A 25,021-nucleotide genomic window follows, 5' to 3' on the forward strand; every position below is an offset into this window, starting at 1 on the left:
CTTGGCCAGTGGTCCTGCTAAACCATACAAAAGTCTCTCTCTCTCTCTCTCTCTCTCTCTGTGAGATGTCTTTCCTAGCATTTCTCATAAGAAGAAAAAGAAAATACAGGTATTGCAGAGAACTGTGTGATATTTCAGCAACATGAAATCTGATCCCAAAGTGTCTGAAGAACCAGAAGTTTTTAAAGAAAATACTTCTTAATTTGTGTGTTCACTGCTGCTTCAGTGGGGCAATTAGACGGGATGGGAAATTCAAGAAAGCTGTCGCCAGGCTTTGCAGCAGGAATAGCAAACAAGGCCCAAGACAAATAAACCAACGGGCCAAATGTAGCCATCTTCAGATCCCTCCCTAGCTGATGACCTTCTTCTCTTCTTTGTCAGGAAGATGACCGAGGCATGAGAGGAAGGCCTTGCAGGTTAATTAGAGCTGACATTAGTTAACAGCAGCAATTACTCCAGAGCAATTAATCAGGGAAAGTCTCCAAACAGGAGGCGGAAAAATAAACAGGCAGCAACATTTTGATCCATTTACCTCTAAGATAAGGACGTGGCCCAGGTGTCCTGCTGAGGTGGGAATAATCCGTCTTGCTCCATTTCTTCTTGGAAAACCATCCTCTCTTCACCCATCCATCTTCCTGCCACACACAAGCAAAACAGCTCTTGCCGCTGCATGACGGGGGGAGCTGCCATGAGTGAGCGAAAGGCCATCTACAGTTTTCGGTTGAACCAAAATGAGGGCTGTTGCCACCCAAGACTGGCCTTCAAACTTCACTTGCCCAGGAGTAATCCCTGTTGAATTCAGTGGGGCATGATAGACACAGGATTGCACCTTTAATCTGCTGGTCTGTGAAGTGGAGAAGCCAATTCATTACATAAAAGGGGGAAGGGGGGAGAGAAACTGGCCCACGATAGATAATTAATAGCTTTGGAGCAGAACCCAAACTTTGAAGCAGATCCCAGAACCGAATTTTACCACGGCACAATTCCTTAACTTGACAAAGCCCTGTGAGGCAAGGCACGGGGGAGGATTTGGAATTCCTTCCCCTCAAATTCCTCTGTGTTTAATGGATATTATGTGCCATCAAGTCACATCTAACTTACAGTGACCCTAGCGGGGCTTTCAGAGTAAGGGAGAGATTTAAGGAGTGGTTTTACCAGTTCTAACCCAAATCCTGTGAGTGTCCACAGCTGTGTGAAGATTTGAACCCAGGTCTCCTGAGTCCTAGTCTGTCACTCTACATCCTATACCACACTAGACCTCTCTACTCCTGTTGTATCAAGGAATGGGTCCGGCATATAACAAAAGTACATACAAGCTAGGCCTCTCGGCTCCAAATCTTCCTTTTTTTGCCTGATAATGCGTACGTGAGGACAAGTGAGAAGAAGAAGGCATGCATGGCTGAGCCCATCTCTCTGTGCCGACGCATGAAAGAAGTTGGATGTACCCACATGCTTACAAGCCGAACAGTGACAGCTTGAGAAGGACTATGATGAAGCATCTAGGGAAGAGTAACTGTGCTAAGCCTGTTGCAGCAAAAAAAGAACACACAGCACCTTAAAGACTGACACATTTTTGTTTGCTTGCTTATTTGGTTTTTTGGCATATGCTTTTGTGGACTGCAGACCACTTCTTCCTGCAACTGAAGTGAGTTACAACTCCACAAAAGCATAGCAAGCTAAACACAGCTTCTTAGTCATTAAGGTGCCACAAGACTCCTTGCTGTGAGGAAACATGTATGTGTACTCTTGTGTTTGGCTCATTTCAAGATGAATCAAGGCACCACCAAAACAAATCAAATGTTATTTCAACTTCCTCATAAACTGTGCAGAGGCAGAATATTTTACTGTATAAGAGAAGGATGGCTCCCTCCCTTTCACACACAGAAGCCGATCAGACTGACGGCTGAATCTTAACCTCACCATTAGTCATTGCATAACATCCCCTAAAATATCTAGAAGCGTCTTCAGACATTAAAGATTCCCCATGACTAGAAGGTGATTTTCCTTAACTGCTGAAACTGCGTGAGTGCACAAGCAGCAGCTTTTCTCACTTTATGTCACAAGCAACTTACCTGGCTTTGCTTTGTGATTGGTCTTCAAGACTAAAGCCTGAAATTCTTTGGAAGCCAGATTTCTCACACAGAAATACTGCCCCACTCAGTCTCTCCAACACTAACAGGCTTTCAGCTCTAATTATGTGCTGTCTATAACATCTGTTTCTGCCCTTGGAGTATGGCGGGCAGACTGCATGACACACACAAACATTTTTTTTCCTCCAACAACTTGTTGTTGCTCCTGGCTTTGCAGCTTCTGTCACCTTGGGCCCTGCTTCATCGTAACGGGACAGGATGGTCAGGCTGGTGACAACATGCTGAACGTTGACCAGAGTGCTGTGGACCTCACAGACTTTGGCCTCTTACACTGTGAACAGCAGATAATCATCATATGTTTTGCCTCACAGCACAAGCCTCATCCCCTTGAGAAACAAAAAAGTCTAAACTATTAAAATATACTGTGAATGTTTCTATGTTAGCCTCATGTAATGAGCAACCCGATTTTGATATAAGCCAGCACAAAGACTATTCTGTTCAATGCAGATGGGCTTAAATAGCTTTAACCTACTGACCCCTTTTAAATAACACTACAGCAAATCACAATTAAGTAAATACCACTTGAGAATTTAGATTTGGTTCAGCTGCCAACATATTTGTGGGAAAGAAGTGGGTAAAGCTTTAATTATAAAATGAACATTGTTTCCAAATATTATTATGAATTTATCCTGAAGGTAAATTTGTGTGTGTGTGTGTGTGTGTGTGTGTGTGTGTACACACATACTCTAAAAGTAGCTAATGCAGTGATGAGAAGAAGTGTGAGAAAAGAAAGCAAGCCAAAAATGGTAGCCACAGAAAGGAATGAGCAATGCTTTCAAACCATTGGCTGAAATCTTGTTCTTTGGCATAAGAAAATCCGCAACTATCAATCCAATCCTCTCAGGCAAATAAAAAGTCCCCATTGTAATTCTTGGGGGCACACACACATATCTTAATTTGGTGCATGTGCCCCTGGAAATCAAGGTGGGGGCTCACTATTTGCCAGCCAGAAATGGGTGGAAAGTTGCATTTTAAAATTTTATTTTATTGTTTTCACACTAAGCAAGATTTCAACCACTGCATGGTGAGCTCTCTTGCTATGTGGCACAATGATGCAAGATAGCTTCATGTAAAATGTGATAATGAAAAGGTTTTCACATGTAAAAATGTCTTGAAAGTAAATGTTACCTATTCAGAGCTTGGTAAATTTCTTTTTCTGGGGGTGGGGGGTGGGGAGGAATCACAGCTCCCAGAATCTTTCAGATAGCATATCCACTTATTGTCCAAAAAACAGAATTTTTCCAAGCTCTGAACCTATTTCTGTTCACTGCAAATTCAAGCAATACCTTTCAGAGAACCTCATGTCAGCAGCAGGGCAGAATTGGTCTTTTCAGTTAAAAACTTCCCAGAGAAGATCAGCTGCATAACAGAAGCTGCAATGTTAAGGGAATCCAATGGTTTAAATCCAATAGTAAATCAGAACTTGAGAAGGCCCATTGAATCAGTGGGGATATGTACATTCTATGGATTCAAAGGGATAACTCTAGTTGTGACTTACTGTACATTGGATTTTAGTCAATAAACTCAGTGGGACTTACTTCCTAGTAAACAGTAAGTGGCAGGTTGGCTTTGTAGATGATTTTCCTCTTGGCGTGGACAATGTGGATTCTGGGAGCCTGCATGGCCAACGGTTGGGGGATTATGGGAGTTGTAGTCCAAAAATCTAGAGGGCGCCTGGTGGCCTATTGCGCAGTATCCCCACATCCTACATGAACCTGAAGGAGAGGACATTGCCACAGAAATAATTGCCTCTGCTTGCATTGCTACAGGTAAAAGTGATGTGCGGGATTCATTCGTTGGCTACCTAACTTTCACTGACCCTTTTAAAAACCTTAATCTTGAGGTCTGTGATTGGAACCACAGAATAGGGACTTGGATCTGCAGAATCATTTGTTTGCCTAGTAAAATATCTCAACGAGAATCCCAGGCCTTTTCTGCCCTGGCAGCCCCAGGCGACCTGAGGACCTGTCCACAAATGACCAGCTTTTATGAAAGGACTCGCTAGTTTCCCAAGTAAGAGAATGGCTCTAAATTATAAATTACCACTGCGTCCCCCAGGCAGCAATACATAAGAAATCCATCAGAACAAAACTGCTGTGGTCTTTGGCAAGTCTGGAATCCACCCCGGGGTCCCTGCTGTGGTTTTCACATTCATCTTCCATGCACTTTAATCAAAGCTGTCATAGATGTGCTTTATAGTGGAAATCCAAATGTTGGCCATCCCGGACAAGTTTCGAAAATGTCCGGAAGTTAGGGATGCACTGAGGGACATTGCTCTGTCTACGATTGCCACTGCATTCCCCATTGGCCCCACAGCTTTCCTATTTACCTATTAACAGCCTGCTTACAAACGGGAAGCCCATTGAATGAGCCAAAGTTCTTTATACGTCGAAGAGTTGTGATTGCACTCTACCCGCTAGTGGCAGAAAAGAGCCTTCACACATTCAGCAAGATTCTTCTTGGCATGTTAAGCCCTCAGAATAGGGACACCTAGTGGCAGGGCTGTCCAATGACATGACTGTTGAGGTAGGGCTCTTACGGATAACCTTGCTGTCATTCCACACTGATTTTTGTCTTGATTGCATGGAGAGAAGTATTGCAGATTAAGACTATCTGTTGTAGAGAACCTGGATCAGAAGTTGTTCTGGACTATAATTGCCAGAATCCCTCAACTGAGAGGGAGTTGTCATCCACAAAAACACACAAAACCTTTTCCAAGCTCTGGTGATATTGTCAGACTCCAGATTTTTTTAAAAAAATCTGTGTCAACAACTTCATTCTGCAAATTCTACATTAAATTTTTGTGAGTGGTTAATAAACATGTCAATAAAGATTTTTGAAGCCTGTTTGAGCAAGCTCATCAGGGACGATGGTGAATAAGGCAGCCTACATCCCCTCTGATGGAGGACGGTGTTCAATCTGAATGGCTAACCAGAGAACAATCTTCCTTGGAAAGGTGTCCCTTTGAAGGATTGTCTGGCCCAAGAGTGATTTAAAGAAAAAGAATCAGGAGGGCAATATTCAGGGGCCTTGAGTTTGCCCATCTGGCGAGTAGTACCTAGATGGCAGGTGGATCAGATACACTCACAAGTAACCATTTGAATGTGATCCAGGGTATTTTCAAATTGTTTGAGCAGCCTTGTGACACAGTGGTTAAACTGCAGTACTGCAGCCAAAACTTTTCAGGACCTGGGTTCAATCTCAGGTAGCTGGGATTGAATTTCTTTTCAAGGTTGGTAAATTGAGTACCCAGCTTGATGGGGGCGGGGTGGGGGGGTGGGGAAGAATGTGTAGCCTGCATAATTAACTTGTAAAACACCCAGATAGTGCTTTAAGCACTACGGGGTGGTATATAAGCAGCATGCATTGCTTTTGCTTTGCTATTTTCCAAAATTTTGCATCTGTACATACAAATCAACAAAAGCAGTTTTATGAGAAGCAGTGTCTCTTTTGCCCTGCTTTTTAACGACTGATGGCCTTGTTAGTGTTGGATAAGCCATAATTGTGAAGCATTTTCAAACTTATTTGTCTTTGGCAAATAATCAGAAGCTACCAAGATACAGAACTATAGTCTATGTAGAGATCTACAGTATTCAACCAGCACCTTGTCATCACATTCTTCATGGTTACAGGACCCAGTGTACAAAGGAAAGTTTCCTGTTCCTGTGCAGACTTAATAGGTAAGGAAAACCTCCGGGAAAAATCTGGGTTCTGACTCATGCATAGAGCTCACACATGAGCAGGACTATTCTTTTTCAGACCTGGCGCTCTAATTACAAAAAACACAGCGATGGAGGGATAGTGGGGTCGACACTCTCCTCTAAGCATGTTCATATTAGGAGGTAGAATTACTCATGAATTGAGCTAATCTCTCTTACATATCTTTGTTCAGTATGCAAATATCACCAGTGGTTAATGACAGTATAGCTAAAACTCTGGACGTTGGTCTGTGTGGCTTCTGGGAAGTTTCATCCTCTAAGGTGATAAATTTTTATTACTACGGGGAAGCAGCACAAAGGCCTGCTACACATCACGTCTGGGGTGACTGGTACTTTATAAAAATTATATGCCACCTGGTCCAGTGCAGGATGAGGAAGAAGAAGAAACATCAATCGAGTGAGGCTGTGTGAAGCAAATAATATAGTGGTGTGGGAGATGTGGTAGAGTGCTTGAAGTTTGTACAGCTACGCTATGATCCCAATATGGAAATTATAAAGATTGCGAGACTCCAGCTCATATTGTCAGCCATTCAGCTGCCTGGAGCTGACAGGAATTAGAGTCTAATGGTGTGCATGATGGACCGCAGGTTCTTCACTCCTGCAGTAGTATGTCTGCATGGGTCTAGTTGCAGGAGGTGACTTGTTTAGTCACCCCTCTTTTTCTCATTTCTGAAAATAATATACTCAGTATGTCTACTCTGCCATATGTACCAGCTTCTCCACCGTTCTTGTATCCCGTTGTCAAGTCAGACTTATAGCAACCCTAATACAGTGGACCCTCTACTTACGGAATTAATCCGTATTGGAATGGTGGCTGCAAGTCGAAAAGTCTGTAGGTCGAATCTCCATTGACGTACAATGCATTGAAAACCAATTAATCCCATAACTGGCAGTTTTTATTCTATTTTTGTTCCATGTTGTTGTTTTTTTCTGGTCTGTAAGTCGATTCTCCGGCTGCAAGTCGAATCTAAATTTTGCAGCCAGAGAAGTCTGTAACTCGAAAAGTCTGTAAGTCGAGCCGTCTGTAAGTCGAGGGTCCACTGTAGCGCTTTCAAGATAAGTGAGATATTTAAGGGTGGTTTTATTAGTTCCACCCTACCCTTCCTCCTTCGTGAGTTTCCAAGATTGAGTGGAGCTTCAAACCCATGTCGCCTGATTTTTAGTCTGTTACAATATCCATACACCATGCTGGGTGTGTAGTTATACCCTAGCACCTGATTTTTCAAGGTCTATAGCTCTGGACCAATTCTCCATTATTATCACTAATCTGTTTTTTTTTTTAAACCAGGAAATGGTAAATAAATGTGTTAATCTAACAGTTTCCCAACGATTCTTCCATTTTTCCAAAGGTGCTTATTTTGTCTTTCTCCGTCTATCAATTTTTTTCCCTTAGTCATGTGGTACCCTGGATTTTTCTGGATCTAGTAGTAAATATAAATTATTGGTCTAAAAGTATTACTGATAATTCACCTCCATCCACTATCATGCTGGTAACACAATAACAACACTCCCGTGTGATGCCTAGATGGAAAACACCAATCAGTGCATGCTAATTGCTGAGCGACCCCCTCATATCCACCCACCCAACCCAGCACATAAACAAAGAATGTACAACCGGCTAGGCAGAGACAACAGTGACTTTTTTCCTATAGCAGGTTCCACACGTGAGTAGGTTGGAAGAGCTCACATGGAAAGCCATTCAGCATCCTAGCAGGAGAGGTCAGGTTAGCTATAGGAGCAGTACAAATAAATTCCATAACCTTACATCCAATGTGTTCAGATTTCATTGGCTGTAGGATTGTTCAGCATTTTGCAGGAGAAAGGAATGAGGGAATGCAAGTGTACAGGGAAAAAACAATAGCTGTAACAACAAGCAATGAAAACTGCAAGTGGGGTGAAAGCTACCTTTCAGAGCTGTTACGGTCTTCATAAGGCACATCTTGTTTTTGGGTGGTCTGGTTAGCAACAAGGCTAGCAACAAGAGCTCGGCAATTTTTGCTGTGAGACAAGCCTCAGCTATGAACTTGTTAAACATGAACCAGCTCAAGATATCATGGCAGGACATCATTGATGTGTAGGTGGAAATTCGAGAGATGCTGAAGACAGTTACAAAAATGTCCTAAGAAGTAAAGTCAACAAAGACAAGTCACATGGATCCAGGCCTGTTTCTTCTTGTGTTGGTGATGTTTTCGCAAGAGTCCCCCTCAGAGAAGACAAGAGTCATATAGCCTTGTAAATGCAGGCAATGCTTGTAAAAAGAGGTATGAGGAACTGTTGGTTTACTTTTACAGAGGTTTTCTTGTTTATGTAACATCAAGTTTTAATTAATGATTAGGGTTTGGATGATAAGTGCTTCCACATTATGGTGAGGTCATCTTAGGGTTTTCTTAGTCTCTTAATGGGGACATCATTAAGAACTTAACTGCAGCATTAGTATTATATCAAGTAGAGATATGGATTGTGCCCCACACCATTCAGTCTGTGTCCAAATAAGGGCACACAGGCTCATGTCTGACCCGTCCTGCTTCATTGAGAGATACTGTGACCCATTCTTTGTCCTGCACTTGGGCATTTCTGGATCTCTGGGCAAAACCCCATTCCTATGAGCAGGAAGATGCAAGTAGCTGACCTGGGGTGGAGGATTAAGCAATGCTGCTAGAATTGTTTCTGGCAGAAAGATTCGCCCATCTCCATCCTGGAGACCCAAGGTGGTGGTGGGGAATCAAATTTATACAGCTAGTATAACTTTTGGCAGGGACATCACTGACCCGATTAACGGAAGAGAAACCAAAGTAGATGGGGGAAAGAAAGGCAGACCCTGACATCCTCAAGTGAAGTTCTGACCTAACCACAAGAATGCAAGCATTCATCTGCATACACACAGACTTGCATACATGCTCAGCCCTAGTGGTACTGTATACATTTCTTAAAATAAGGGAAAAAAAGACAAGTCCCAGGCAATATACCTATGAAAGTCCTCCACTTTGCACTGCAACCCAAAAGAGAAAAGACAAACGTGAGGAGAGCAACAGCTACCTATCAGGTGGTCCCAGTCAGAGTTCTTATAGTCTCTCTGTTATGGGAGTGTGCAGAAAATAACATATGTTGGGCTTCACAAGGGAGCAAAGCCATCAGTCTTGTTGTCTTCTGCTGTCTGCTTACTGTTCTTTTTAAATGTATTGATAGTACTGGTTCCCATTTCCCCTTTTAAAGAGCAACATGACTTTTTTTTTACTTTAACATTTTAAACCCCACAAATGTTGGATTTGACCTTCATGATCTGTGGGGTGGCAACACTGGACCTCATGAGACTTTGGTTTGCCCCCTGGTCATTTCTGAAACACATACATAGGCCTGACTCATGTCATGTTTTGCTATTTGACTGAAACCTGGGCACCTCCCTCATATTAAGCATAGTCATCATGCACTTGAGTCCCACTGGTGCTAGCTTTGCAAGGGCATATCATGGGACTTCAAAGGGTGTGTATGTCTCAAGAACCTGTTACAAGCAGAGGAGGCTTCTCTGTTCTCTGAGCAATCTCCCAATAAGTGGAAGACAATCCAGCAACTTTCAAGGTGGCGTTCCCTCCCTCTTTCATATGCTTAATCCCCACCCTAACAGATGGGAAACCCTGACATCTGAGCGTTCAGCCTGGAGGCAGGCAGTGCATCATGGCCTCTCCCAATTTGAAGAGACCCTTGTCCAGCAGGCTGAGGCAAAGAGGAAGTCACAAAAGCAGCAAAATCAGGGAGCTGGACAGGGGGCAGATTGGATTTGTCTTCAGTGTGGAAGGGATTGTCACTCTAAAATTGGCCTCCTTAGCCACACTAGACGCTGTTCCAAGTCCTCCATAAAGAGCACGTTACCATAGTCTTTCGAGACTGAAGGATGCCTAACTAAATAAATGAATAGGAGACTGCCATGTCATTGTCATCGGCACATGTTTGTGGGCTAAACTTCCTCTCAAGACCAAGCCCAGTTTGTTTGGGGCCACAGAGACCAAGTGACAGTCTTAGAATGTTGCTTTTCCAAAATACCTGACTGCATTGCCTGTTGCCTGCTTCAGCAAGCAGCTCAGTCCATTGAATGTTTCCCATGTCATGTTCGGCAACAGGAATGCATGGTTGGAAGAGCTGAAAGCAGAAACTCAGGCAGCAACACTGGGATGAACTGCAGCGGTAAGAGGGGTGGGATTCCCAGTAACAGAAGCTTCCCCCCCAAAGATTCATTCTGTGTTCTAGGGCAAACTCCTCAGAAACCGCCTTATGTAAACTATGTAGTCACTTAGGAGGCACAGGAAGATTGATTACAAAGAATCCATGATCCAGATAATAGGTGCAGCATCCGGCTGAAGCATCCCGGTGGTTTTAGTCTCTAGGCACGGTCTATAAGGATTTAACAGCAAGCACAATTGTAAAAGCACAAATACTTTATCCAGATAATTTGCTAGGAGATGCAAGATGCTAAGTGCATTAGATAATTTGCTCTCCACAGAGAGTTCCTCAAGGCCTAATTGGGATTACCGTACACATTTCTCACACTGCACCGAACATCCATCATTAAGGAGACGCCACCAGCTCCTTTCCCCACCCGTCCCCCAAACCGGTCTCAAGGGCTATGCAATCCTTTATGACTTCTTTGTAAATCTTTTAAACATAAAAAATTGGAAACAAAGAAGCATACCTTAAAGATGTGTAGAAAGAACAAGGGGGGTGAAAGCGAGGAGGTTTAACAAGTTTCAGAGCCAAACACGTCTTACCACATGGTTTCCATTACAGCCCAGGGTATAAAGGCTTTTTTAGACCACCACAAGATGCAGGTGGAAGTGTGAGTCTGGGAGCCATTGAAGTCTGAATGCTGAGCTTCGGACTTTCCCAGTGTATCACAATTACAGAAACATCTGTGCTTAAATAACTTTTGTGTGCTGCTGATCCGCTGTGAAAATTTAGTGCTCCACAGACCTCTACATTTCTTAATTTCTTTGCCGGTCCCAGGGTGGTCCTGCAGAAAGCCATAGTGCCAGCCTCATCAGAGCCCTTTGATACTTTGAATGGCAGCGCATGGTTTTAACTGGTGTATGGCATTAACCATAGGTGGTTCTTTACTTATGAATAATATGCTGGGGTTAACAGCAAAGCAAAGCAAAGCAAAGGAAAACAAAACAGCAATTGCATGCAATTCATTCCCAAACATCCAAAGCCCACGAAAGTGAAAAGACAAAGCATCCAGGTCATGTAACTGGGTGTGCAGTGCCACTGAATTTTATGCTACACACTATCTGTTACTGGTTTAGTTGTCAGACCAAAACAAAAAACAGTTTTGCAAATGACAAAAGATCAGTTTCTGAAAGCAGAGTGGAAAGAATGCAGTGTAAACACATTGATTCCATGGGGCCTTCTAGATCAGCAGCCTGACCTGCCTGCATGAACCCATGGGCTGTGTCTATCAGCCCAAATTGGAGTACATAATGTTTGCCACCCATCCAGTCCTGGAACCTACAGGACCTTCTAGAACTCTTCTGGACTCCTGGAAATTTTCATATTGAAATCTGCTTTGCCTGCTGCTCTTGCCCTGAGATGGTCACCTGGAGAAGTGCTGCAGCTCATCAAAAGAACACTGCAGTGGTTAAAGCAAAGTTTTTGGGCGCCGTCTCCGACACCTGGAGTTAGGTCTGGACAAGTCTCCGGACTGAACTCCAGGCCAGCCCTAACACCCAGTCCCCAGAAGCCCAGCCATGTTTTTTATTTTTTCCTTGCAATAGAAATAACAAAAATTCCAGAGGTCCTGGAAGACAACAGAGTTTCACTTTGCACAAGCTTTTATGGACAGCTGCTGACTTTATCCGATGATGCAGACCGCGTAGAGAGTCCTGACCTAGACAGATCCACTGATATAAAGTGGCTTGCTCTAGGGCAGCTTTTTTTGTTTCTGTGATCCAGATGGGGGCCACATTCTGTTGCCCATGGCTCAATCGCAGGGTGGACAGAGCGCGGCTACATGTGACAAACAGTCCCCCTCCTCCCAGGGGGATGTATGCCTTCACATATATTTACCCTGGGAGGCATGGGCCTTGGAGATTATCCATCCGTCCATCCGTCCGTGTCCGTCCGTCCGTCCGTCCGTCCGTCCTTCCATCCATCCATCCATCCATCCATCCATCCATCCATCCATCCATCCATCCATCCATCTATCTATCTATCTATCTATCTATCTATCTATCTATCTATCTATCTATCTATCTATCTATCTATCTATCTATCTATCTATCTATCTATCTATCTATCTATCTATCTATCTATCTATCTATGTCTGTCTGTCTGTCTGTCTGTCTGTCTATGTACCTATCTAAACCTTAAGTGTTTGTTTCTATTGTTTCACATAAAATAGGTTGGGGCGACTCCCCAGTTCTGCCCCTCACAAAAAGCCCTAACCAGAAATGAATGTCTAGACATTTCCAGTTGCCATTTTCTTTTCTTTATTTAAATTTATTTTTAAAATTAAAACAAATGCTTCACAGTTCAGAGCCTGTTCAGCTCTCCCCACACCCCCAAGGGTGCTGGTGGCAAAGCTTTGGTCCCCAGTAGGCTTGTGCTTTGGATTTGGAATTTATTGAGGAATGTGGGTGTCCCTTTCAAAAGTGATCAGGGAAAAAAAAGCAAGGGAATCCAAATCAGCACTCAAATGAAAGTAGGGCTCTCCAAGGCCCTGAATATTGTTTCACTGCCCTGGGGTTTAAAAAGGTAAAAATACTGAAAGAAAACACTTAATAGGAAAATGAAATAATATGTGACAGAACCAGGAGTCCCAAATCAAAAGGAGAATGATGGCTTAAATGTCTATGAAAAGTCCAGGCTCTCCTGGAAACCCCAGTCATGGAGCCCCGGGGAGAAAGGCCTCTGCCCATGTGACCAGCAGCCACTTTGTGAGCTCAGCTTGTTGAAGAAGAAAGAGAGCTTGCTATTTATCTTGCTTTTATCTTAGAAATGAAAATTTGAGACTTTTTTCCCTTCTTTTTTTTCGGGCAACTCAGTACAAATACCTATATGTGAGAAATTTGTGCCATTGTTCAGGATTTTAGTGGCGTAAGTCACAGTAGCATTAGGAATAAGGTCTAAGCAATCTGAATTGTATGGCTTTAGATGAATGGATGGGGAGAAAGGAGAAAAATGAATGGAGGGAGCTTTGCATGGGCGTTAGAGGTTCAGCAGCAGTTGACAGTTACTGTACTTAGTTTCAGTCTGGCCCCATAGCAGGTCATAGTCCTTTCATTTTTCCTACACTTCTGTTTGCTCACTGTTGTATACACATGTATTCAAATATTTCAGAATATTTGGATGCAAATTGAAGTGGGTTTGAAACAAACTGGCTGCAATTTGTAACACAAATAATTCTGATCAAAGCATATGTTGGTCAAACACCTCTAATCCCCAAACCTGTCAAACTTGCCCACTCCTGCTCTACAGACATAAATCAAGAAGCAAAACAAATTTTTCTTTATTGGCATCACAGGACAGAGTAGACATTACAGTCAGCCCATCATTAGAAGAGGGAGTGACTTAACGGCTGAAAGCACAGACATCCACAGGAATTTTTCAGGCTGTGAAACACACTAGTACAGTGGTTTGTGAATGTAATTCACACGTATAGTACATCCCACTCAAATACTGTTGTGTATCTTCCTTGTATGCCTGTGAATGCTTTAATCCTTATTCAATTCATGCCAAATTCAATAACAATTAGAAGTCAACACGGAAGGGAAAAAAGTCATCAGAATGTGGAATAAGCTAGCACTGATGCACAAGAGGCACCATGAATTCCAAGAAATGTTTATGTGGAGTAGGGGGGAGGACATTTAAAAAGAAGTGGAGAAGAAGGGAAGACTTCTTTCTTTCTTTCTTTCTTTCTTTCGTTCTTTCTCCCCAAAAGTACCCAAAGGAGCAGGCACAATAGTGTGCTTTGAGGCATCTCTGCCACTGATAACCTTGCAAAGCTTTTCAGGAAAGGGTTGATACCTTCAGGAATGATCTTCTTCATCTTGGAAACAATGCTGCACATTCCATAGAAAATAGCAGTGGGATCCGTAGTAAGCATCTTTGTCAGAGATACAGCACTGACAAAGTATCAATAAGCCTGTGGAGGCAAGATTGTACATTTTATTTCTCACATTGTTATCACCCACTTTTGCCTCAGAACTTTTGCATTATTTGAATTTTGAAACGTGCTCATGTCCTTCTGACTTTGATTGTTTTGTTTATCTTGTAAAAAGCCCTGGTAGGTTCAGAGTTCAGGTCTACCATCTCTAGTAGACGAGGCCCTTCCTGCTTTGCAGGAAATCTCCTTGGTCGTCTACTCTGTTCTTTCCTCATTGAAATACGTCTTTCCATCATTAAGTGATGACCTCACCTCATGCAATGACTCCATCCATTAATAAAGTGTCACAACCTGACTCCTATATTTCTCTCTAAGAGAATGAATACACCATGAAACCAAATGACAGTGATAGACTAGACTTTGACTGGAGGTCACAGAGGACTCTAAATCCCCAAACAAAATGGATATAACAACACTGGGTTACTTTGCAAAGTGGGAATTATTCATAGTCTCTCAGCTATTATCACTGTATTTCTAGGGTGTCCAAATCTTGTAAAATGTGCAAAATCGTTATCATTAACTCAGAACTGCTAGCATCCACCCGAACAACCTGCTGCCCAAAGAAAGTTTCCCCCCAGAAGAGTGCAGATAGCATGAGCCTGGAGGATGATTGCTCAACACGAGTTGTCTCAGAAGTCTGCATTTGGTGCAGGCTTTTGCTGACTAGCTACATGGGTGGCTGTCAGTTTTACATCGAAGCAAAGAAACACATCTAGCATTCCAAGGAGGGCAAGCATGGTCTCCAAACATCATTTGAGGCTCCTCTTGAGGCAAGTAATTCAAAGACATTTCCAGTGCTACTAATACTCTTACCTTTCCAAAACATTAACCAACACAATCTGGAAATGAGCATAGCATGACTCAGTTTATTTCCACATGCAACGCGCTGCCTACATATGCAATTACAAGCTGCGTAATTGTACAGAATGTGCACAGCAGCAATAGGAAAGAGTTAAAATTATAGATATGGTGAAAGGGCCACCCAAGATTTGAAATCAGTTCTTTTTTTAAAGCGAATTCCAAAACTGTGCTCGAGAAAAGATACATTGCATTTGAGCCAATTTCTCAACCATGCCAACCGAGCAGCAAATGGAACCGGTCTCTTCCTCCAGCGTAGCCATAAAGAACAGGTTGGAAATATCCACTTCGGTTTTCAGCTCCTTCACTGAAGTTCACCATACTGTCAAAATCAGAAACAACTGTTAGTTTTAAGCATGCCTTATCTAAACAAATCAGGATTAAAAAGCATGAACTGCAATTGGCTTGTTCAGACAAAGCACAGCTATAAAACTAACCGCAATTTGTCCCATTCATACAGAACAACAAAGTGGACTGAGCTGAAAATGGTAGTGGATGCTTTGGATTTCCTCCTTCAGGGTGTGCTACTATAATGAAGCAGCATCGGGTAGCTCCCTAAGGTGCAGGTTTCGTGTGATCATGAAAGGCAAACAAATGATTTGATTTGGGTTTTTTAAAAAAAATGCTAGAGATTTAGGATTTTTAGGTGCTTTAGGATTTTTTTAAAAAACTTCTGTCACAAAAACATGGTTTGCCTTCAGTACTGCATACTTTGATTTTATTGATTTAGTGACAGTATTTGCTATTCCCCCTCAAGCGGCAAGATGTTTTGAGCCAACCCTGTCTATCTTATAGCTATACTAGATAAGATGATGGGACAGACTGCCCTGAGGTCCACCTGCTCTTAGGCGCTGCCTGTCCTAGCTCTTTGCGTGATGTGGGAAGCAGTTAAAGAGCAAAGAGGCTACTAGAGAATGAGGAGAGATGGTTGTTACCATTGAGGGTTCGGGGAGGGGGAACTGGGGGTGCACTGTGAAGGCAAAGCGACTCATTGGGAAAGTTCAGGGAAAGGTTAGAAGAAATGCAGTTAAAACTGAAACTAAATATTTGACAGTCAACCATCCTAGCATTGTTTATGTCATGTTCAGGACTTGAAAAGAAAGTTTGATTGTTTGGTCTTTTAATTGCTGATTGCATCTATTTGGTCCAGGAATCTATTGGATTCAAGCCATGCATCAACAGAAAACACACCCAACCTTATCCTGTGTGAAACTCTGGAGTGGGGTCCAGAGAAGAGAAAAAAAGTTGAGGCATAGGAGTGTCAGGCAGATAAGAAGCGGCTGCCAAAGGAATATGTGGTCTGTACACAGAGAACTCTACAAGCCTATTGCTTGCATACATCTAAATGTAATTACAATAAAACACTGTTTTAAGGAAATTAAAAGGAGACATATAATACAAACCCCCAACAGAGGTCTGCTACAATGCCAGTTGAATTGGTTGGGATACTCACTAGTAAATGGTTACATCATCTAAGGATAATTCACCTCACACGTGACTAGTTTCCACTGTGGCTATAGACCTTCAGCTACAGAGACAGAGAGAGAAGGAAGGAAGACCCCAGGGACCAAGTATTCTCAGTTGTATGACTCCCACACTTAAAGCCTATGAGACCTGACAGTTTCACCTTCCCCCTAACAAGGATTAGCTTTTTTCTCCCTAACAAGAAATCCTCCCTCACATTCTTAACTATTACTGCTTCTCTGCACCAAGCTAATGTAATTCTTTTTTCTACTTTGATGTAGACCTCTTCAGCATATCACTGTAGAAGCTGTCACTGAAAAGAGATCTTTAAGGAAAAGCATTAAGGAAAACATCTTTCACTTCTAGTCAGAAACTGATTTTGTACCAAATGGAAACTTCTAGAAGCATTTCTCAAGCTAAATTATTCACGAGAGACTGGAAATCAATAGTTTTTCATTGGGTGACTGTTCCATGGAGTAACAGTTATAGCTGGAGGTTTTTCACATCAGGAAGGGTGCGCAATCAGGGAAACTGCAGAGAAGAAAAGTCTAGCAGAAAGGGGAAACCAAAAGAAGCACCCTGGCCCACTTTGTACTCTGACCATCAGCTCAAAAAAAGTTAAGCAAAAGAAATTCTAAATAGCCCTGAGAATGAAATAGAAAAATGATGGCCTCTTTTATGGGGAAATAAAACTTCCAGCACATTATAGGAAAAATTGTGCTCTAGTTTTCTCCTGAAGCTAGGAATAGCATTGCCCTCCCTCATACCCACTATGGAGCTTATAATAAAGAAGTTATATAATAAGCATCTGCAGTAGAGACAATGTTTGCCTATAGTGACCCTCCAAAAATTTAACCTTTGGAAAACCAGGGGAAAGAATGACATGCAGAGAAAATATCTGAAGGTATTTCTTTTCTTATTCTTCTTGAAGCAGAACACCAATTTGCAGTTCTCCATCAAATGTTGTGGTGGCCACAATCCAGAGGGACACCAGGTGGGGCACACTGGGGAGAATGCAAAATGGTGGCTAAGCTTCCCACTCCTAGCTTTGGGGGGGAAATCCTTTAGTCTCTGCCTTTAAATAGGACAGAGAATATTGATTGGCCATTCACACACAGCAAGTTATTTTCTTTTCTTTTTTCTTCAAAATTAAGTGGCAACAGATCAGGAATTTGTGTTCCAAAAAAACAATAATAAAAAAACCCCCAAACCACAACGATAATAATTTTCCAGGCTCTTCTGAGGCTAATGTGAAGCTACTACAGGATTTAAAGCAGGGGCAAGTCTGGATCTAAAGGTTGTTTGCTTCCTCATATTTGGTCTCTCCAGTGAAATAGCTTACACTGGAAGCCGAAATGTGCATACTTCCCTAGACCAAGGCACACCAAGAGTTGTCTGCGCAGCCACTGCCCAAAAAAGCCTCAAGAAGAAGAAGCAGATTTATGATGATGTTGTAAAAACAACCATCATCGGGAGCAAATTTCCTTTCCAAATAATTTCATTCATCTGACTACAAAGCAAATTGTGATAAACATTGTTATGGCAGTGGGGGTGGGGTGGGGGAAGAAGTTGAGAGAATAAGGTTAGCAGGATTTGAGAGACGTTCCTGTGAGCCAAATGCCACGTGGGCTGTGGTCCCACATACTCATGCTCACCCATGCTGTTCCAAACGCTCCACCGTGCTGCTCAAAGCAAACACGGGATGTGATGGACAAACATCTCGCAGGCCAGATGTGTCCATTATAACCAGCGTGAGAGCTTCTAACTCACCCGCCCCAACCTCCCCCCTTCCCACCCTTTTGATCATGAGGAGTGTTGTCGCTTCTGAGAATCCAAGAGTCCCTGGCAGAGAAACAGCAGTAGGGTGTGAGTACAAAAGGAGACGCTGTGATGTGGGGCAGGGCCAAAGGTTCATTAACAATAGCCAAGGGCTTGGGCTACTCAGAAGCGTAGGGTATATTTCAGAAACCCCAGGGCCTGTTCCTCCTTCTCCCACTCCTGCCTCTCTTTCGACAAGGATTTTCATTCTCTCCTTCCTTTCTCCCTGTTTGATTTTCAATCTCATGATTCTTAGAATACCTTCTCTCAGGCCCATGCAGACACATATGCATGTACAGTGTTGCCTCGACTTATGAGCTTAATTGGTTCTGGAACTCTGGTTGTAACTCAAAATGGCGTTAAGTTGAAGCACCTTTCCACATAGGAATGCACTGAAATATAATTAATCCATTCTGGCCAAAGGGGGAAAAAAACACACAAAAGCAAACAAACTGTGCAAGACCCTTCGGAAATGCAAAAAAAGTAAAGCAGAAAGCAAACAAACAGTGCAAGACCCTTCAGAAATGCAAAAAAAACCCCACAAAAACACAAAACAAAACAAAAGAAAACAAAGAAAATAAATCAGAAAGCTAACAAACCCCGCTAGACCCATTGGAAATGGGGGGAACCCCAAAAAGCAAACAAACCCCACAAGACCCATTAGAAATGAGTGGGAACCCAAAAAGCAAACAAACCCCGCAAGACCTGTCGGAAATGGGGGGAACCCCAAAAAGCAAACAAACCCTGCAAGTATATTCACGAAGTATATTCCCTGCAAGACCCATCGGAAATGGGGGGAAACCCACAAAAAGCAAACAAACCCATCGGAAATGGGGGGGACCAAAAAGCCAACAAACCCCACAAAACCCATTGGAAATGGGGGGAAAACCCCCAAAAAACCTTGCAAGACCCATCAGAAATGGGGGGAAAACCCCAAAAAACAAACCCTGCAAGACCCATCACAGCACAGAAACATAATCCCACCACCCAGCCCAAAACCACGCTGCAAAACCCACCCAGAACAGTTTTTAAAAAGTAGAAAGCAGTGCCTTACCTTACCAGGCAGTCCAAAGCCTCCTCCAATCACACACTCTGTAACCGCTGGGGTGAAAGAGCTACAAAGAAGCACCCTCTTCGCCACCAACAATTAGCAATCTGAATTCCCTGCCTTTTTTCCCTGCCTCTTTCTGGTTGTATCTCAAAGCTCTGACCGCAAGTTGAAGCAAAATTTTGTGGCTGCAGCTGGTCGTAACTCAAAATGGTTTTATGTCGGGACGTTTGTAAGTCAAGGCACCACTGTATAAGCAAGAGCCTGCCCCCCAAAAAAAGGTTTATCCAAATGATAAGTGTGCATATGGGGAGGAGATGCTGATGTTGCGCTGACACCCTCGGGCACTGCTGTTTCCTAGTTCTTCAAAGAACCTGCCACCAGCTTCCTGCCTCTTTTAGAAAATGACAAACTCAGTTTACCCTTATGCATGTCCTCTTTGCAAACAAATCCCGGTTGCAAATTCCTTAGACTCTTCCAAAGAATTGACATCGCAAGCAACATAGCATTTTGAAGACCTTTTGCTCTGTGGTTCCTGTTTCTGAATCCAAATGAAATGGATTCACGCCCTCCAGCTGTTCCAAAGACTCGAGGATAATTAATCCCCCTTGGCCAAACTAGATAAAATTATGGCGGAATCGTAGGGGTAGGTGCCATGTATCCCACCCAGATCCATTCAGGCTTGTACCTGATCTGCCTTTGGAAAGTGGCAAACAGGAAGAGGGCAACATGGTGGCAGGGAAGTTCAGGACAGACTCAAGGCGGACACCGAATGGGTCATTGGCACTGGCTGTTGCCAGGTAGTTTTGGCCTAGCGACTGCCAGCAATATCAGACACTGACATCAACCTTGGCTAGGTTACCCTTGCACGTCTGAACAGTGCTTCATGCTTATTGTTCGAAAAGAGTGGCGGTTTATGAGAATCCCGACCATTATTGGCTGATGACCCTGCCAGGTCTGTTTCTTCAAGATGAGTCCAGAAATCCAGGTGGCCAACACCATTGGGGAGGGGGGGTCATGGCTTCAACCTCCACCTCTGGCAGCCATTGGCTTGATCTCCCCTCCAAGCTCCTCAAACAAAGGACCACCAAATAATCTGCATTTACTTCCCCCGTTGTCTTCTTTTGAAAGTCATGGCTCCTGTTTGGTCTAAACAGGGTCGACAGATCTTTTCTAATCCTTCCTCAGTCTGCACTCACCACTTCTCCGGGTTACAATAGCCATTGTTTCCGAGTTGTATTATTATTGTTGCTTTCTCCTTAGCAATCTGTTGGTACTCCATTCAGCAATACTATTTATTAACTCCAGAGCAAAGGGAGAGATGTGTGCTGTGCTGTGTCACTTTGGAAGCCTTTTAGTCTGCTTTGATATACTATTTTGGGGGGTGTAGAAACAGCTATGTCTACATTGGCTTGGGCCTGTTGTGAGAATGGCCGATGGTTGGATTCCAAAAGATCTCCTGTATGGAGAATTAGTGCAGGGAAAGCGCCCCAGAGGGAGACCACAGCTGCGATACAAGGATATCTGCAAGCGGGATCCGAAGGCCTTAGGAATGGACCTCAACAGATGGGAAACCTTGACGTCTGAGCATTCAGCTTGGAGGCAGGTGGTGCAGCATGGCCTCTCCCAATTTGAAGAGACCCTTGTCCAGCAGGCCGAGGCAAAGAGGAAGTCACAAAAGCAGCCAAATCAGGGAGCTGGACAGGGTACAGATTGGATTTGTCTTCAGTGTGGAAGGGATGGTCACTCTCGAATTGGCCTTCTCAGCCACACTAGACGTTGTTCCAAGTCCTTCATACAGAGCATGTTACCCTAGTCTTTCGAGACTGAAGGATGCCTAATGAATGATAAGATCTGACATAAGGAAGAAAGCTAGAGTGATGGGGAACTGTGTGCTACATTGCCTAAACTAAGAGCATCAGGAGGGTAGGTAAGCTCCTTCTCTGGTTTCCTTCAGGGGGCAGGGAAAAACTTTCCCATTTGGTCAGACTTTTACCAATATCAAACAGGACTCTGTTGTATTCCTTTTGTGGAAAGCATTTATTTTATTTGTTTTGAATCACTGGTGTTTTTATATTGCAAATGTAATTGTATTTAACAGTGACAGGCATTTGTATGATTTTAGCTGCACGTGTTTGATCTGTGTCTATTTTAATCTTGTTGTAATCTTAAATTCTAGCTCACAGAGAAAAGTGGGACAGAAATGTAATTAATTAAATAATTGAAATTACATGGGCATGTATACATATACACACACCCAAAATCACCTAAATTGATCAGTATCATCAATTTTGATTTAAAGTTTTTTGAGGCCCTGATAGAGCACTCCCTCAGAAAGAACACACCTCTACATTATTGCTCATCCCATCTCTTTCTTGCATGCATTCTGTGTGGCCTCACTTACAGCATACAAGACATGTGTAGAGTTTTTCCAGGCCCAACATGGCTACAGGGGCTTCTGAAACAAGAAGGCTCATGAGTTCTGACACTGGTGCCCCATTCTCAGCCTTGCTGTAATTGGCACGATGAATCCATGCATGTTTTCAATGGCTTTCTTCCCAGTTTCTTGTCCTTGCTTCTGGTTGATAGACAAACACATTGATGGCGAGCCAGTCAACCTAGATGTCATTTGGGAATGTCTGGAAATGAATGTCCAGACTTTAAATTAATCACACTTTTCCTTGAGAGAAGGGCAGTAATTCTGTGAAACGTCAACCTGTGCCCTGACACTGACCAACACCCAGAGGCAGATTACAAGGTGAGAGAGGAAGCCACTGCTCATTGAGAGAGAGTGAACATGGAGCCAGTGTTCTGGTGATTGACAAGTGACTTACAATGCCTATCCTTAGTGAAAGTCCTGCCTAAACCAGAAAATAATCATTTTCTATTACTTAATGATGTAAGACATATATCTGTCCTTTAGCAGAGCTTGGAAAGTAACTTGGAAAGTAAGTTCCTTCAGTTATGGTTTTAAGCCTTCCAAGCCTTCAAAAGTAACTAGTTATTATTATTGTTACACTGCTTTTGAAAGTAAATCTTTCCCATTTCACAAAAGCCATAAAGTTGTTAACTTTAAATTTTTTTATATAAAATCTATCTATAAAGGCAACCAATAGGCAGTACAAAACACATTATCTTCCTGTCTGACTCATCATTGCCTCAACTCCCACAACAGAGCTCAAGGCATCAAGAATAGACAGCCGTTGAACCATGAGATATTCCTCCTCTAGCATTTTAGTGAAGCCACATCCCTGTGATCATAAAAGCAGCTACTGTACAAAGTTACAGCTACAATACACAGACTCATCAAGCTAAAAGCACAATGCAACTTAGTTACGTCTTAGTGATTATAGAGAGAAGGAATTAGTTTAGTTCTTTATAACAAACTACTTCCATTTGTTACGAGCTCCAGTATGTTTAGTGGTTACTGGTGTCCTCAGCTCTCTTAACGCTCAGGAGTTTGGCACTGTGGAATATTTTGCAGTCTTTGACTAAGCGTGCATACATTTGAATTCAGAGCAACCCTTAATTACAAAATAACGGTGGCGGTAAGGATTTCTTTTACCCAGTCAGAATTAATGCTAGCTTTCTCAATCAGAATGATGTATAGGACAAACTTTCAGCCTGCCACATACCGCCACGCAACTGGGGTGATTTATTTGTCTGCCAGGCTTTGGAGAGGGACATTTGGGCGCTGCCATCCCGTTGGATGGATTAGAATGGGAAACTGCTGGCGGATTCTATCTTCCAGTAGGTCCAGTGTATTGCCAAAAAAGCCATGGACTGGAAAATTTAGAACCTACAAACGGAAAATTGAAAAATATTGAAACCTCACCAAGAGGTTGGAGACAAGCGTGTCTCTCGGGCTGGCTCCTGTGCTGGCAAGAATGCCTGGGCATTGGTCCCAGTAGCCTATTAATCTCTAGTCAAGAAGCTCACACAGGAGGGCCATTTATGTACTGGGAAAATAAAACAGGTTTTATAAACTGAGGATTGGTACTAATCGTGAAAGGATTAGTGGGCCTGTTCAGGACTGCTGACCCCATCTGCTTAGAAGCACGAAAGAAACGCAGCAAAGTGAACAAGGGGAGCCAACTAAATGGCTGTCAGAGCCTCATATTCGCCTTTTGAACCACAGAGGCCCCCCCTTTTTTTTGCTACTACCGAGGGTCAGCCCTACCAGTACACACCCTAATCTGTGTGAATCCTCCAAGAAAATTGCTCAAGAGATACAGTATTGGCAAGTCTCTGGGCCCAAGTCCCATTTCCGAGTCCCTATTAAAAACAAGATTCCCCCCCCCCCAGGAAAAAAAGGAGGGTTGGGTGGGCTCCATGTCATGAGCCAAGCCACTGAGAAAAAACCCTGTTGAGTCCCCAAGTTGTTCAACGTACAATAAGTCCGACTTGAGAGCAAGTCCCACGATGTGAGTTCCCATCTCTGCTAACAGGTACCAAGCAGCATGCCCTAAACAGATACCATGGCAACAAAACAGGAACAGAGCACATCTTCTAGATGTAGAAAAGCTCTGGTTCAGCCCTTGGTAAAGTTACTTTTGGGGACAATTCCCAGACACGAGAGAGCTGTGGCCCTCAAAGGAATATCTCTGTGTTCTCTCAGGTCACTCCCTGACAATTCCAAGCATGTATGTTGGATGGCTGAACCATCGGACCTGAGAAGGACAGGATTGTAGAGCTTTCTTGTGTCCTTATTCTGGGTTACACCAATTGTCATTTCTACTCCAACTGGAAGAATCCACATGGAATATTCCCAGGAATCAGAACAGGCCTCTCTGGAAGACACAGCGACATGGCTTCCTCATCATCACTCTGAAACATTAATGAATGCATTTGGCGGAGAGGAGAGCCCTTTTAGTCTGCCACAGTAAAAAGAGAGAGAGAAAAAAGATAATGAATCTTTTTCTCAAAAACTGCCTGGCCACCTTGACATTGGAAATGGGCCAAAACCCAAAATATGCATATGGGTTTCCTGACAGCACAGATGAAACATGTCAGCCATTAAAAGTTGTTGTTGTTTTGCTCTGGCGAAGCTTTTGTGAACTCATTTAGGGCTCAATTCTTCTGTCGCTATCAATGAATATTGACAAGAAGTAAAACCGCTTAGTATTTATTAGGAGGGGCCAGATTTTAGAGTAAAGGACCGAGGATGGGCCTTGTGGACCGGTCCGGTTTGTCCCTTGCCTTTCCTCCCCTGCTGCCATTAACAGTTCCATCCAACTCATGAGGTGACCACATTCCCCCAGGTGAGCCTGTTTATCCACCTGCTTCCCAGGCTTCTCTTTCCTTTCATTTTTGGCCATTGTTGTTTGTGCAGCTGTCTAAAGCTGCAGCATGAGGTTATTTCACCACTTCTGTATCCAGGCAAATATTGTCCTTCTGCTTCCCTATGGAAGGTTTTAAAGCAGATACAGAAAAGACAGCTTTGGAGAGTGGCAAAGAAACAAAGAGTCCAGAAGAGAGGAAAGAGTGGGAAACCTTGCCCATTAAAGCCTAGGCGACCTTTGATATAGTCTAGCTAAGAGCGGAAAGCTAGACTTTAAAAAACTCAAGTTGCACAGCAGATAAAAATTCAGGGACCTACAGAGAGAATTAGCTTCACATCTCCCCACAGTAGTCCATCCCTTATTGTTCATTCTCATCAACTGGCACTTACTGTCTCAATAACTCACTCAGAGGCACTGGTAAGAGAAAGAGTAAAAAGTCCCATTTAGTCACCATTCTGAATAGATACAAACAAACAGCATGTTGTAGAAAAATAATGAGTGGTTACCCTAACAGAGCTTAAGTGACAGGA

General features: G+C 43.1%; 1 long non-coding RNA gene across 1 annotated transcript in view; it reads right to left on the minus strand.

The window, feature by feature from the left end:
• LOC144587542 (uncharacterized) overlaps positions 1 to 20,333 on the minus strand; it is a 44,170-nt gene extending 23,837 nt beyond the window's left edge. Inside the window, exon 1 of the long non-coding RNA XR_013542684.1 lies at positions 533 to 20,333. This is a non-coding gene — a long non-coding RNA (uncharacterized LOC144587542). The remainder of the gene's footprint in view (positions 1 to 532) is intronic.
• Between the last annotated feature and the right edge of the window lie 4,688 nt (positions 20,334 to 25,021).

This window comes from Pogona vitticeps, chromosome 1 (genome assembly GCF_051106095.1).
Source record: "Pogona vitticeps strain Pit_001003342236 chromosome 1, PviZW2.1, whole genome shotgun sequence".
NCBI classification, from domain to species: Eukaryota; Metazoa; Chordata; class Lepidosauria; order Squamata; family Agamidae; genus Pogona; species Pogona vitticeps.